The 12,885-nt window shown below is 37.5% G+C and overlaps 1 pseudogene; it reads left to right on the top strand.

Moving 5' to 3' along the window:
* The window catches only part of LOC125931291 (CDGSH iron-sulfur domain-containing protein 2-like), a 39,492-nt pseudogene extending 27,277 nt beyond the window's left edge, over positions 1–12,215 (top strand).
* Positions 12,216–12,885: the final 670 nt, after the last annotated feature.

Here is a 12,885-nt window from a genome sequence, read left to right as displayed (position 1 = left end):
CTGGAGCCTGCTTCAGATTCTGTGTCTCCCTCTCTCTCTGCCCCTCCCCAGCTCATACTCTGTCTCTCTGTCTCTCAAAAATAAACATCAAAAAAATTTTTTTAAAGACATAAAATTTCCAGATACAGATGAAGTCCCCTCTGTACTGTACTCCTTTCAGATCCCTTCCCCTCTGTCCCTCCCCCAAGGTAACAATTATTCTGAAATTAATTTGTATCCTTCCTATTAATGTTTCTATACTTCTACTATATGGATGTGTCTATAAAAACTGTACTGTTTGGTATATTTTTAAAATCTACAGGGGTGCCTGGGTGGCCCAGTCAGTTTAACACCCGACTTTGGTTCAGGTCATGATCTCGCGGTTCGTGAATTCGAGCCCTGCTTCGGGCTCTGTGCTGACAGCCTGGAGCCTGCCTCAGATTCTTGTCCCCCTCTCTCTCTGCCCCTCCCCTGCTTGCGCTCTGTCTGTCTGTCTCTCTCTTTCAAAAAGAAATAAACATTAAAAAATTAAATCTACATAAATGACATCAAACCTCCAAACTTGTTTTTTGTTACTCAGTATTATGTTTGTAGGGCTTATACAGGTGGTACATATAGATCAAGTTAATTGATTTTCATTTCTATAAAGCATTCCATTGTGTTAACATATCAACATTTGTTCATCCCTTCCCTCACTGGTGGAAATTTTACTGTAAAAAGCAATACTGTCTGTGCAAGAGTTCTCTGGGGTTTATGCCTAGAAGCGCAGTAGCTGGATGGTACCACATCCCTTTCACAACCTGTGAGAGAGAAAAAAATAAAAAACCTCCAAACTGTTCTCTAAAGTGGTACCAATATATACAACGAGCAGTATATGAAAATCCTAGTTACTCTAACATCCTTGCCAGCGCCAAGTTGGTATTTTCAGACTTTTAAGATTTTCCGATCTGATGAGTATGAGAATGGTAAATCAATATTGTTTAATGTACATTTCCTAACTGCTAGTAAAATTGAATATCATCCATCTGGGTTTCCTCTTATGCAAATTACCTATTCATCTGTTGCTCATTTTTTCCATTGGCTTGTGCATCCTTATTGTTTTATAAAAGAGATTTTAAGGGGTGCCTGGATGGCTCAGTCAGTTAAGCGACCAACTCTTGGTTTCAGCTCAGGTCATCCCGGTTCGTGTGCTCGAGCCTTGAGTCAGGTTCTGCACTGACAACGAGGAGCCTGTTTGGGATTCTCTCTCTGTCTCTCTGCTTCTATCCTTGCTAGCACATATTCTCTCTCTCTCTCTCTCTCTCTCAATAAACATTTTTTAAAAGGGAGTGAGATTTTTACATTCTGGACAATAGTGGTACACAGAGCACATATGAATGACATTCAGTCAAAGTCAAGGCCAAAGCTGAATATAATTATTATAGAATAGACTCCTGGAATGCAAGAATAATTCTGAAATTTTATCAGTAAGCATTTTTACAATCACAATTTTATTATGGGACTTTAACAATTTGACATTATGCAAGAATATGAATTTCTCAGCACCGTCAGCAGCTGGACTCCTATGCTCGCTAGAGTGCATATGTTCAGTACTAAATACTTTCTTTTTTTAAATTTTAAGTTTATTTATTTTTGAGAGAGAGACAGACAGACTATGGGCAGGGGAGGGGCAGAGAGAGAGAGGGAGACACAGAATCCAAAGCAGGCTCCAGGCTCTGAGCTGTCAGCACAGAACCCGACACAGAGCTCAAATTCACAAACGGCGAGACCATGACCCGAGCTGAAGTAGGACGTTCAACCGACTGAGCCACCCAGGAGCCCCTACTCACTTTCAATTGAGTTCAATGAAAGAATGGGATATTTGGGGCAGGGGTTTCTCATTTTTCTCTAAACCTTTTCCCTTTCTTTGAACTCTTTATAATCTTTATTAAGTCTGAACTAAAGATTTATCATGAAAGTTGTACAAGATTTTGGAATTTTTCCATCACATGAAATTTTAACATTTTGCTTTTATGGCATAAAAAGATGGAAACTTCACAAGATATGAGGAATTCTCAAGGCTTTTTCTTAAAAGATTTATAGTCTAAATGGAATTCGGCAACTTAATATTAAATATAACTTAAAATTATTTTGTTTAACATGCATGCTCTATAAGTAAACACCTCTTATCTTTGTATAATAAAATTATTATATAATCAATTATCTGTTATTGTACCTTGGATTATTATGTAAAATAACATATACATCTGTTCAAAAAGCATATAATGCCTTTCCTAAAATTGTCTAGCTAATATGTTCTCTTAATATTGACATTAAAGGCCAACCTATGTCCCACTTAACTATTTGAAATTTCTTAATTGGTTTTTGACATAAAATTCACACTTTACATGAAATTAACAGAATTTGCTCTTGCAATAATAAAACTTTATTCTTCAAGGAACTGATAGAATTTATATATAAATGTATAGAGAAAATGTATGTAGAATTCATATATAAAATAAGATTTTGTTGGCTTCAAGTTATATCTAAAATATTTTTCTTTGTGTTTTTTGCTAGTTATGTTCTGTTTAGGAGGTCCTGAGGTTACAATATTCTCCTATATTTCCTTTTGAAAGTTTTAAAGTTCTGTTTTTCACAGATAGGTCTTTATCTGAAAGTCTTTTGGAGTGTTATGACGTTGAGTACTGGCTGAATTAAAATTTTCCATGTAGGTAGCCAATTGCCCCATCTGATTTATTAAATGATCTATCTTTACCCACTAATTTGTAATGCTACCCCTGTTGAATACCCAAGTTTCCATATATATGTGGATTTTTTTTTCTGGATTATTTATTCTGCTCCATTGATCTGTGTCTATGTTCTATACCTTCTTCTCCTTCAAAATTATTTTGGCTACCCTTGGTTTTTTATTTTTCCATATAAATCCAAAAATTTGTTTTTCTAGTTACATGAAAAAACCTTTGGGAATTTTTATTAATTTGCTTTGAATTTTACATTAGTGAGATTTTTTTAAAAATCCATGAACATGCTCTATTTCTCCATTTTTTTAGGTAATTTGTGTTACAGTGAAAATATTACCGTCTTCCATATACGTTTTGCATCTTTGGTTAGATATTCCTAGGAACCTTATATATTTTGTTGCTATTGTGAAAATTAAAAAAAAATTTTCTAATAGGTTGTCGGTATGTAGGCATGCTTAATTTTTGTACACTGATCTTATCTCCAGCCACACTGTTGAACTCTCTTTCATTAGTTCTAATAGTCTGGTGTAAACTCTCTTGAATGGGGTAATGTTAATGCCTGTCCCATACCACTTGGCCCATCTCTGAGTTCATCTACAACTGTGGTAGAAAGTTTTTGTCAGGATGACTGCTTCCCACCTGAAGGGTATGAGCCTCTCTGCGTCTCTGCTTGGCAGCTTTTTCCAGCAATACAAGATCTTGGAGGCACCACTGGAAAGGTTGTAGAGGGGATAACACTTCTCCCTGGAGGCGGGGGTGTTAAGATTGAACCAATGAGTAGGAGGAGACAGTAGAGAAATGCTCTAGTCTCCCTGTCCTTCAGCAGGATGGTCTGACACATGTGCCACATGGTTTCTCAGAGGGTCCTGGTGAACCTGATCCCCAGATATGCACAGTGCTAACCAGCTCATTAATACATCTTACACTGGCTTTTCTCTCATTCTTATATAACAGCCTCACTCCCTCACTTGTGCTTCTTTGGATTAGCTCTCAAATACACTACCTGCTTTTAAATCCTGTAGAGTCTGCTTTTAGGGGAACACTAAGACTAGTGGTTAATCTAGTTAATCTTTAAATAATGAGAGTTTTGTTTCCTCTTTTCCAACCCTTACATCTTTTTCTCCTGGTCTTATTACACTGGTTAGAACCCTCCAGTGCAATGTAAATATAAAATAGAGTGATAAAAGCATCGTACTCTCACTTCTGACGTTAAAGAAAATGCTATTGACATTTTATTTCCAAGTACAATTTCTGCTGTAAATTTTGGGTACTCTATCAGGTTAAGGAAAATTCCTCTACTCTTTGAAATTTTTAAAAAACCATGAATGGTATCATTCATGGTATCATTTTATTAAATATTTTAATGTAATTATTCATTTATTTTTCTTTCATTTGTTAACGTGATGAATTGTTACAGATTTCTTTTAAATAATTCTTTAAGTTTATTTATTTTGAGACAGACAGAAACAGTGCAAGTGTGGGAGGGGCAGAGAGGGAGAGAGAGAGGGAATCCCAAACTCAGGGCTCAAACTCACAAAACCATGAGATCATGCATGACCTGAGCTGAAACCAAGAGTTGGTCACTTAACCAACTAAGCCACCCAGGAGCCCCTTCTTTTAAATAATTTTTAAATTTATCTTTGTGTCTCATCAAAATTATACAGGCATTTAATTAAGTCTATAAGACTTCTTATGAAAAATTACATTCCTCTCTAGATTTCACCCACTTCCCACTCCCCAGAAGTAACCACTTTCAACTCATGTTATTTTGTTTTGATATTGTTAAAGCAAAATTATTCTGACATTTGCTATATGGTAATGAAGGCTATTCAGGGCTATTGTGATAGTGTCAAGAATACTGCAATATGGAAGAGAGATTGGGCCTAACTCTGAATACAGCAAGGAAAAGGGGGACTTATAGGCAAGGAGAGAATGAGGGAACACTAGATGGAAAATTACTAAAAGGAGACCAAGCATAGGGGGATTCTTGCTAAACTGACATAACAGGATTCTTGCTGAAGGTAAGCCAAAGTGATCAGATATGCAGGGTGAGGGATTCTCTCTGAACTGACTTAGTGGGATTCTTTCTAAAAGTGGACTAGACAGGCCAAAGACAGGGCCCAAGGATGCGGCCTAGTCAGAAAGAGGTCTCAGAAAAAGCTGACTACAGTTTAGTCAAGGAGAGGTCTTTGTGAGTTTTGACCTTGTGGCAGAGGCTGTTTGGTTCATCCAAATATAAGTGGGCACACAGCATTTTTGCAGCTTCCCTTGCAATTAAGGGGGTCATTTGTTTTGTCAAATTTCACTTAACCCTCTGCTTTCAGAATATCCGCCCCACCCTCAACTCTGTTTTGACTCCTCGTTTAGAGACCATTTTTCAATCCTTTCCAAAGAGTAAATCTTCAAGTCTTCTGCTGAGGTGGGAGAGAGGAAGTTGTATGGCTGAAGATGGGGAGACAAGGGAGGTTCTGAGTCTAACTGCTTCTGCTTCTTTTTTTGGAAATAACTAACACTTTATTGAGCACTTATGACAATGTCAAGAATTGTACTAAAGACTATATATGCATGCATCATCTCTTTGACTCCTCACAACAACAATTTGAGAAAGATTCTATTATTATAATCTACATTTTTAAATTGAGATAAAATTCACATACTATAAAACTCACACTTTTATTTATTTTTTAATATATGAAATTTATTGTCAAATTGGTTTCCATACAACACCCAGTGCTCATCCCAAAAGATGCCCTCTTCAATACCCATCACCTACCTTCCCCTCCCTCCCACCCCCCATCAACCCTCAGTTTCTTCTCAGTTTTTAACAGTCTCCTATGCTTTGGCTCTCTCCCACTCTAACCTCTTTTTTTTTTTTCCTTCCCTTCCCCCATGGGTTTCTCTTAAGTTTCTCAGGATCCACATAAGAGTGAAACCATATGGTATCTGTCTTTCTCTGTATGGCTTATTTCACTTAGCATCACACTCTCCAGTTCTATCCACATGGCTACAAAGGGCCATATTTCATTCTTTCTCATTGCCATGTAGTACTCCATTGTGTATATAAACCACAATTTCCTTATCCATTCATCAGTTGATGGACATTTCCACAATTTGGCTCTTTCCACAACTTGACTATTGTTGAGAGTGTTGCTATAAACATTGGGGTACAAGTGCCTCTATGCATCAGTACTCCTGTATCCCTTGGGTAAATTCCTAGCAGTACTACTGCTGGGTCATAGGGTAGATCTATTTTTAATTTTTTGAGGAACCTCCACACTGTTTTCCAGAGTGGCTACACCAGTTTGCATTCCCACCAACAGTGCAAGAAGGTTCCCGTTTCTCCACATCCTCTCCAGCATCTATAGTCTCCTCATTTGTTCATTTTGGCCACTCTGACTGGTGTGAGGTGATATCTGAGTGTGGTTTTGATTTGTATTTCCCTGATGAGGAGCGACGTTGAACATCTTTTCATGTGCCTGTTGGCCATCTGGATGTCTTCTTTAGAGAAGTGTCTATTCATGTTTTCTGCCCATTTCTTCACTGGATTATTTGTTTTTCGGGTGTGGAGTTTGGTGAGCTCTTTATAGATTTTGGATACTAGCCCTTTGTCCGATATGTCATTTGCAAATATCTTTTCCCATTCCATTGGTTGCCTTTTAGTTTTGTTGATTGTTTCCTTTGTTGTGCAGAAGCTAAAACTCACACTTTTAAAGTGTACAATTTGGTGGATTTTAGTATATTCACAGGATTATGCAATAATCACCATTTTCTAATTCCAGAACATTTTTATCAACCCAAAAGGAAACCCTGTCCCTTAGCAGTCACTGACATTCCCCCTTCCCCTCAGCCCCAAGTGACCACTAATCTAATTTCCGGCTCTATGGATTTGCCTATCATGAGCATCTCCTATACATGGAATCATACAATGCATGGTACTTTGTGTCTGGCTTCTTTCACTTCGTAATGTTTTCAAGATTCACCTACGTTGTAGCACATGTGTTGTAGCACATACTTCATTCCTCTTGTAGCTGAATATTCCATTGTATAGATATGCCAGATTTTGTTTTCCATTCACCAGTTTAGGGTCATTTGGGTTATTTCTGGATTTGGGCTATTATGAATAATTCTGCCATAAACGTATATATATGAGTTTTTGTGTGTGCATGTTTTCATATTTCTTGGGTATATTCCTAGGAGTGGAATTGCTGGGTCATATGATAACTCTGTCTTCAACTTTTTGAGGAACTGCCAAACTGTTTTCCAAAGCAGCTGCATCATTTTATATTCCAACCAGCAATGTTCAAGAATTCCAATTTCTCCATATCTTTGCCAACTCTTGATATTGTCTGTTTTTTATCAAATCTGCTGAAATTATCATGGAGTTTTTTCACTTCATTCTATCAATAGGGTGTATTACATTGATTGATTTTTTTTCAATTTTTAATGTTTATTCATTTTTTGAGAGGGAGAGACAGCAAGTGGGGAAGGGGCAGAGAGAGAGGGAGACACAGATCTGAGGCAGGCTCCAGGCTCTGAGCTGTCAGCATAGAGCCCTATGCGGGGCTCGAACTCACAAACTCTGAGACCATGACGTGTGCCAAAGTTGGACACTTAACCGACTGAGCCACCCAGGTGCCTTCATTGTTTGATTTTCATACGTTGACTCAATCTTGCACCATGGGACGAATCCGACTTTGTCATGGTTTATAATCCTTTTAATATGCTGCTGTACTCAGTTTATTAGCATTTCGCTGAGGAGTTTCACATCTATTTTCATAAAATATATTGGTCTATAGTTTTGTTATAATGTTTTTGTCTGGCATTGGTATGAAGGTAATATAAGCTTCATATAATCAGCTGGGAAGTGTTCCGTCCTCTTGTACTTTGTGGGAGACTTGTAAAAGATTGTTCCTAATTCTCTTTTGAACATCTGGTAGAATTTGCCAGTGAAATCATTGGCTTCCCGGCTTTTCTTTGTGCACTAACTGCTTCTTAAATAATTTTTTAACCAAGCCTACTATTTTTAGTCTCACCATCACCCCTACCTTCAGAAGTTATTGATGCCATCAATTCCTAAAAGTTTTTGAGAATCTCATTGTGTAAAATGGGACTGCTTCTCTACTTGGTCCACTACCATTTTAGGATTCAGCTTTCTTGGGACTACTAAGTTATCTGATTTCTCTGTATTCCTTTAAGATTTTCTCTGTCTTTAGTTTTCTGAAGTTAGGTGTGGGCTTTTTGTGTTTTATTTTGTTTTGTTTGGTGTTTATCTTCCTTGGTGTTCTCTGAGCTTTCCAGATTTGTGGTTTTGTGTCAGTCATTAACTTGGGACCATTTTTGCCATTACTGCTTCAAATAACTTCAACTATTTCTTCTGTTTTTGTATTAGTAGGGTTATTCAAAGAATCAGGGCCAACAGGCTATCTCTCTCTATATATATAGACATAATGATAGATATATAGAGACATAATGATATGTTCCCTGTGTGTGTGTGTGTGTGTGTGTGCACCGGCCCACAGTTTCCAGCAATATGTCCAAATTACTCCGTAATTACAAAATACGTGGTCTTAACTCTATTGCTTATACTGGCTTCCATTCCAGATAAGCACAACTCAGGTACCGAATTTCTTTGTATCTGCCTGTGTCTCCAGATTTCAAGGTGGCAGGTTGCCCTGTGACTTCAGTTCTCCAATGGGTCTAAGAAAATCATCTATTTTCAGTCTTCCCAGCATTCTTATTGTAAGCATGGGAGCAATAACTTCTAAATTTTTTACATGTTGGAGTTGAAAACTGAGCTTTCTAGGTCCCCCAATTTTATTGCTCTTGCATACTCTCTCCTTGTCTTTGTGGATTTTTTGCTTTCTAAAATCCCTTTGCTATCCATTTAGTAATGTCTCAGGAGGGAGGAAAAACTAATGTGAGATTCAACCCTCCATCTTTGACCAGAAGTCTCAATCAATTTTCTAATATTAAGCCATACTTGCTTTCTTGAGAAAAATTAAATTTGGTCATGATATATCTTTTTCATATGCATTGCTACTTTGGTTTGCTAGCATTTTAAGGATTTTTGTATCTAAGTTTGTAAGTGAGATTGGTTATTCTCCATAAAGACTATATATCAATTGCATACAATGATATGGGAGTGTTTCCTCTTTTTACATTTCCTGAAACAGTTTGCATTAAGTAGGTTTCTAAGTAGGTAGATCTTACCTTAGAAAACTATTTTTAGGGGCGCCTGGGTGGCTCAGTCAGTTAAGCGACCAACTCTTTATTTCTGCTCAGGTCATGATCTCGTGGGTTCGTGAAATCGAGCCCCACATCAGGCTCTACACTGACAGTGCAGGAACCTGCTTGGGATTCTCTCTCTCCTTCTCCCTCTGCCCCTCCCCTGCTTGTTCTCTCTCTCTCTCTCAAAATAAATAAACTTTAAAAAAAAAAAAGAAAACTTTTTTGATTCAATTTTTTAAAATGTGTATATATTTTTAGGCTATTTCTTCTTAAATAAGTTTTGCAAAGTTATGTTTTTCTAGAAAATTGTTCATCTCATCCATAATATTATATGTATTTGGTAGAAAGTTGTTTATAGTATTTTAAAATTATTTAAAAATCTGTAGTATTTTAAAATTATTTAAAAATCTCTGTTGGGGCTGTCTGGGTGGCTCAGTTAGGTGTCTGACTCTTGATTTCAGATTGGGTCATGATCTCACATTCGTGAATTTGAGCGCCACATCAGGCTCTGCACCGACAGTGCAGAGCCTGCTTGGGATTCTCTCTCTCTCCCTCTCTCTCCGCCCCTCCCCTGCTCGTGCATGCGTGCTCTCCCTCTCAAAAAAATAAACTTAACAAACAAACTTTAAAAACAAAATAGGAATGCCTGGGTGACTTGGTCAGGTGGGCCTCCGACTTTGACTTTGGTTGTGATCTCATGGTTGGTGAGTTCAAGCTCTGCATCAGGCTCTCTGCTGTCACTATGGAGCTGGCTTCAGATCCTCTGTCCCCTTCTCTCTGCACCTCCCCCACTTGCTCTCTCTCTCTCAAAAATAAAACATTTAAAATAAATAATAAAATAAAATAAAAATAAAAATTTCTGTCAGGGGGCTCTTGGATGGTTCAGTAAGTTAAATGTCTGACTCTTGATCTCAGCCCAAGTCTTGAGCTCACAGTTTGTGAGTTCAAGCCCTGCATTAGGCTGTGCATTAGGTGTGAAGCCTACTTAAAAATTAAATTAAATATAATTTTAAATTTTTTATTAGTTTATTATTTCTTTGAGAGAGAGAGCGAGAGCAGGGGATGGGCAGAGAGACAGGGTGAGAGAGAATCCCAGGCAGACCCCAAACTGTCAGCACAGAGCCTGATATGGGCTTGAACTCATGAACCATGAGATCATGACTTGATCCGAAATCAGGAGTCCAACTCTTAACTGACTGAGCTACCCAGGCACCCCTAAATTTAATTTAATTTAATTTAATTTTAAAAAATCTCTGTAGTGCCTGGAGTTTTGTCCCTCTATTCATTCTCAATATTATTCACTTATGCCTTCTCTTTTGTTTTCTTGTTCAATCTTGCCAGAAGTTTCTCTTTCCAAAGGACAAAGTTGTGATTTTATTGATCTTCTCCTTTGCATCCTTGTTTTCTATTTCATCACTTCATGGTCTTATTAGATTATGTGTTTTCTTTTGCTTTCATTAGGTTTAATTTGTTGCCACTTTTCTAACTTCTTGAATCAGAAGCTTAAATTTGTTACATTTTAGACTTCTGTTCTAATAAAAAGATTTCAAGGCTATACGGTTCCCTTTAAGTTCTGCTTCAACTATATCCCACAAGTTTTGATATCTATATGATCATTCAGTTCTAAATACTTTTTAATTCACATTATGATTTACCTTTAATCCATGAGTTATATAAAAGTGTTTTTCGAACATTCCAAAAAAAACCTCTTTTAACATTTTTGTGGTTGTTGTTTTTTATTTAGAACTTAATCATAATCAGGGAAGGTAGTCTGAATGAAACTAATGCTGTGGTATTTACTGAGACTTGTTTTATAGACTGTGGTCATTATTTCTAACTATGCTATAAAAAAAGTGTATTAATACTTAGGTGAAGGAAATATATATGTGTGTCTGTGTACAATACAATTGACTATATTCCCTATGCTGTACCTTTTATTCCATGAATTATTCATCCCACAACTGGAAGCCTGTATGTCTCTCTCCCTGTCACCCTTTTTGCCCATCCCCCACACTCCTCTCTGGCAAACATCAGTTAGTTTTCTGGGTTTATATGTCTGCTTCTGTTGTTTATTCATTTGTTGTGTTTTTTAGATTCCACATATAAGTGAAATCATACGGTATTTGTCTTTCTCTGACTTACTTCACTTGTCATAATACCCTCTAGGTCCATCCATGTTGTTGCAAATAGCAAGACCTCATCCTTTTTTATGGTTGTGTAATATTCCATCATATATGTACATACATATATACTTCATCTTCTTTTTTCATTAATCTATCAATGGTCTTGGACTGCTTCCATATCTTGGCTCTTATAAATAGTGCTGCAATGCATATAGTAAAAAGCTTCTGCACAGATAAAGAAACTATCAACAAAACATAGAAGCAACCTACTGAATGGGAAAAGATGTTTGCAAATCATAGATCTGATAAGGGGTTAATACCTAAAATATATAAAGAACTTATACAACTCAACACCAAAATAAACAAATAATCTGGGGCGCCTGGGTGGCTCAGTTGGTTAAGCGTCTGACTCTTCATTTCAACTCAGGTCATGATCTCACAATATGTGGAATCAAGGCCCGTGTGGGGCTCCACACTGAAAGCTTGGAGCCTGCTTGAGATTGTCTCTCTCCTCTTCCTCTCTCTGCCCCTCCTCCTGCCCTCTCTCTCTTTCTCAAAATAAATAAACATTAAAAAAAAAACATATAATCTGATTTAAAAATGGGCAGAGGCCTGCCCAGTGGTGGGACCTAGGCTACGATGCATCCCGCCCACCACTTCTGCTCTTGGGCAGCAGATGCAGCAACTCAACTGAGGGGGGGGGGGGCGCCTCTGGAAGGAGTGGACGCTGCTGGCAAGGATAGCACTGGAGAGTGTGGCCCACATCAGGAAGGTGCAGCTCTCCGTGTATCTAGAGCGGCCCTGTCCCCGAGAGCATTACTGGGTTCACTCAGCTCCCAGTTTCAGAATGGCTTTGGTTATTGCCTTTCCTTGGTATACTTGTACTACTTGGCTACCTTGCAATTCGCCCATTTCTCCAGAAGGAAAAACAACAGGACAGCTTGATTAATCTTAAAATACAAAAGGAAAATCTCAAAGTGGTGAATGAAATAAACATTGAAGATTTGGGTCTCACTAAAGCAGCTTATTGTAGGTGTTCGCATTCTAAGACGTTACCTGCCTGTGATAGTTCACATAATAAACACAATGTATTGACAGGAGGTAATGTGGGTGTCCACTAATACTGAAGAAGAAAGAAGCATAATAGGAATGAATTAAGATTGAATTCAGTTGTGTGCTGTAAAATCTTATAACAATATTCCTTCATTCTTTGTATATAGAAGATCTTTCAAATGGTGGTCTTCATTATTGCTACTGGCTGAGTAATTATTTCTGCCAATTTATTTTCTTGCTACACTACTGTTTATATTTGATACTTTGTATATTCAAACAATCGTTTATGTAGAAATTAAATTGTACAACCCTTTCATTCTTACTTCAAAGACTTAATGTATCTTCCTGGGGTACCTGGGTGGCCAAGTCCTTTGAGTGACTGACTTTGGCTCAGGTAGTGATCTTGCAATTCCTGCATCAGGTTCACTGCTGTCAGTGTGGAGACCCAGCCAATTGGATACTCTGTCTCCCTCTCTCTCTCTCTCTGCCCCTCCCCTGCTCACACTCTCTGTCTCTCTCAAAAATAAAAAAATATATATATTTTTAAAAAAGACTTAATGTATCTTCCTAAATAAAAACAACATGCTTGGTTTTAATTAACTGAAAAAAATCTAAGTGTTGGCAATGGGTCCAAAGCTATTCCTTTGAATATCAATATTTTCAATAGAATCTATACCTAAAATTTTACTCCGTACACGATTAGGTATATTATTTTCAGTCCTCTTCTGTTTTGATCATTTGAAGTGATTTTTCCTCTTTGG

This window comes from Panthera uncia, chromosome X, assembly GCF_023721935.1.
Source record: "Panthera uncia isolate 11264 chromosome X, Puncia_PCG_1.0, whole genome shotgun sequence".
Lineage (NCBI taxonomy): Eukaryota > Metazoa > Chordata > Mammalia > Carnivora > Felidae > Panthera > Panthera uncia.
Note: the sequence above shows the minus strand (reverse complement) of the source record. Positions and strands in the feature narration are given on the sequence as shown.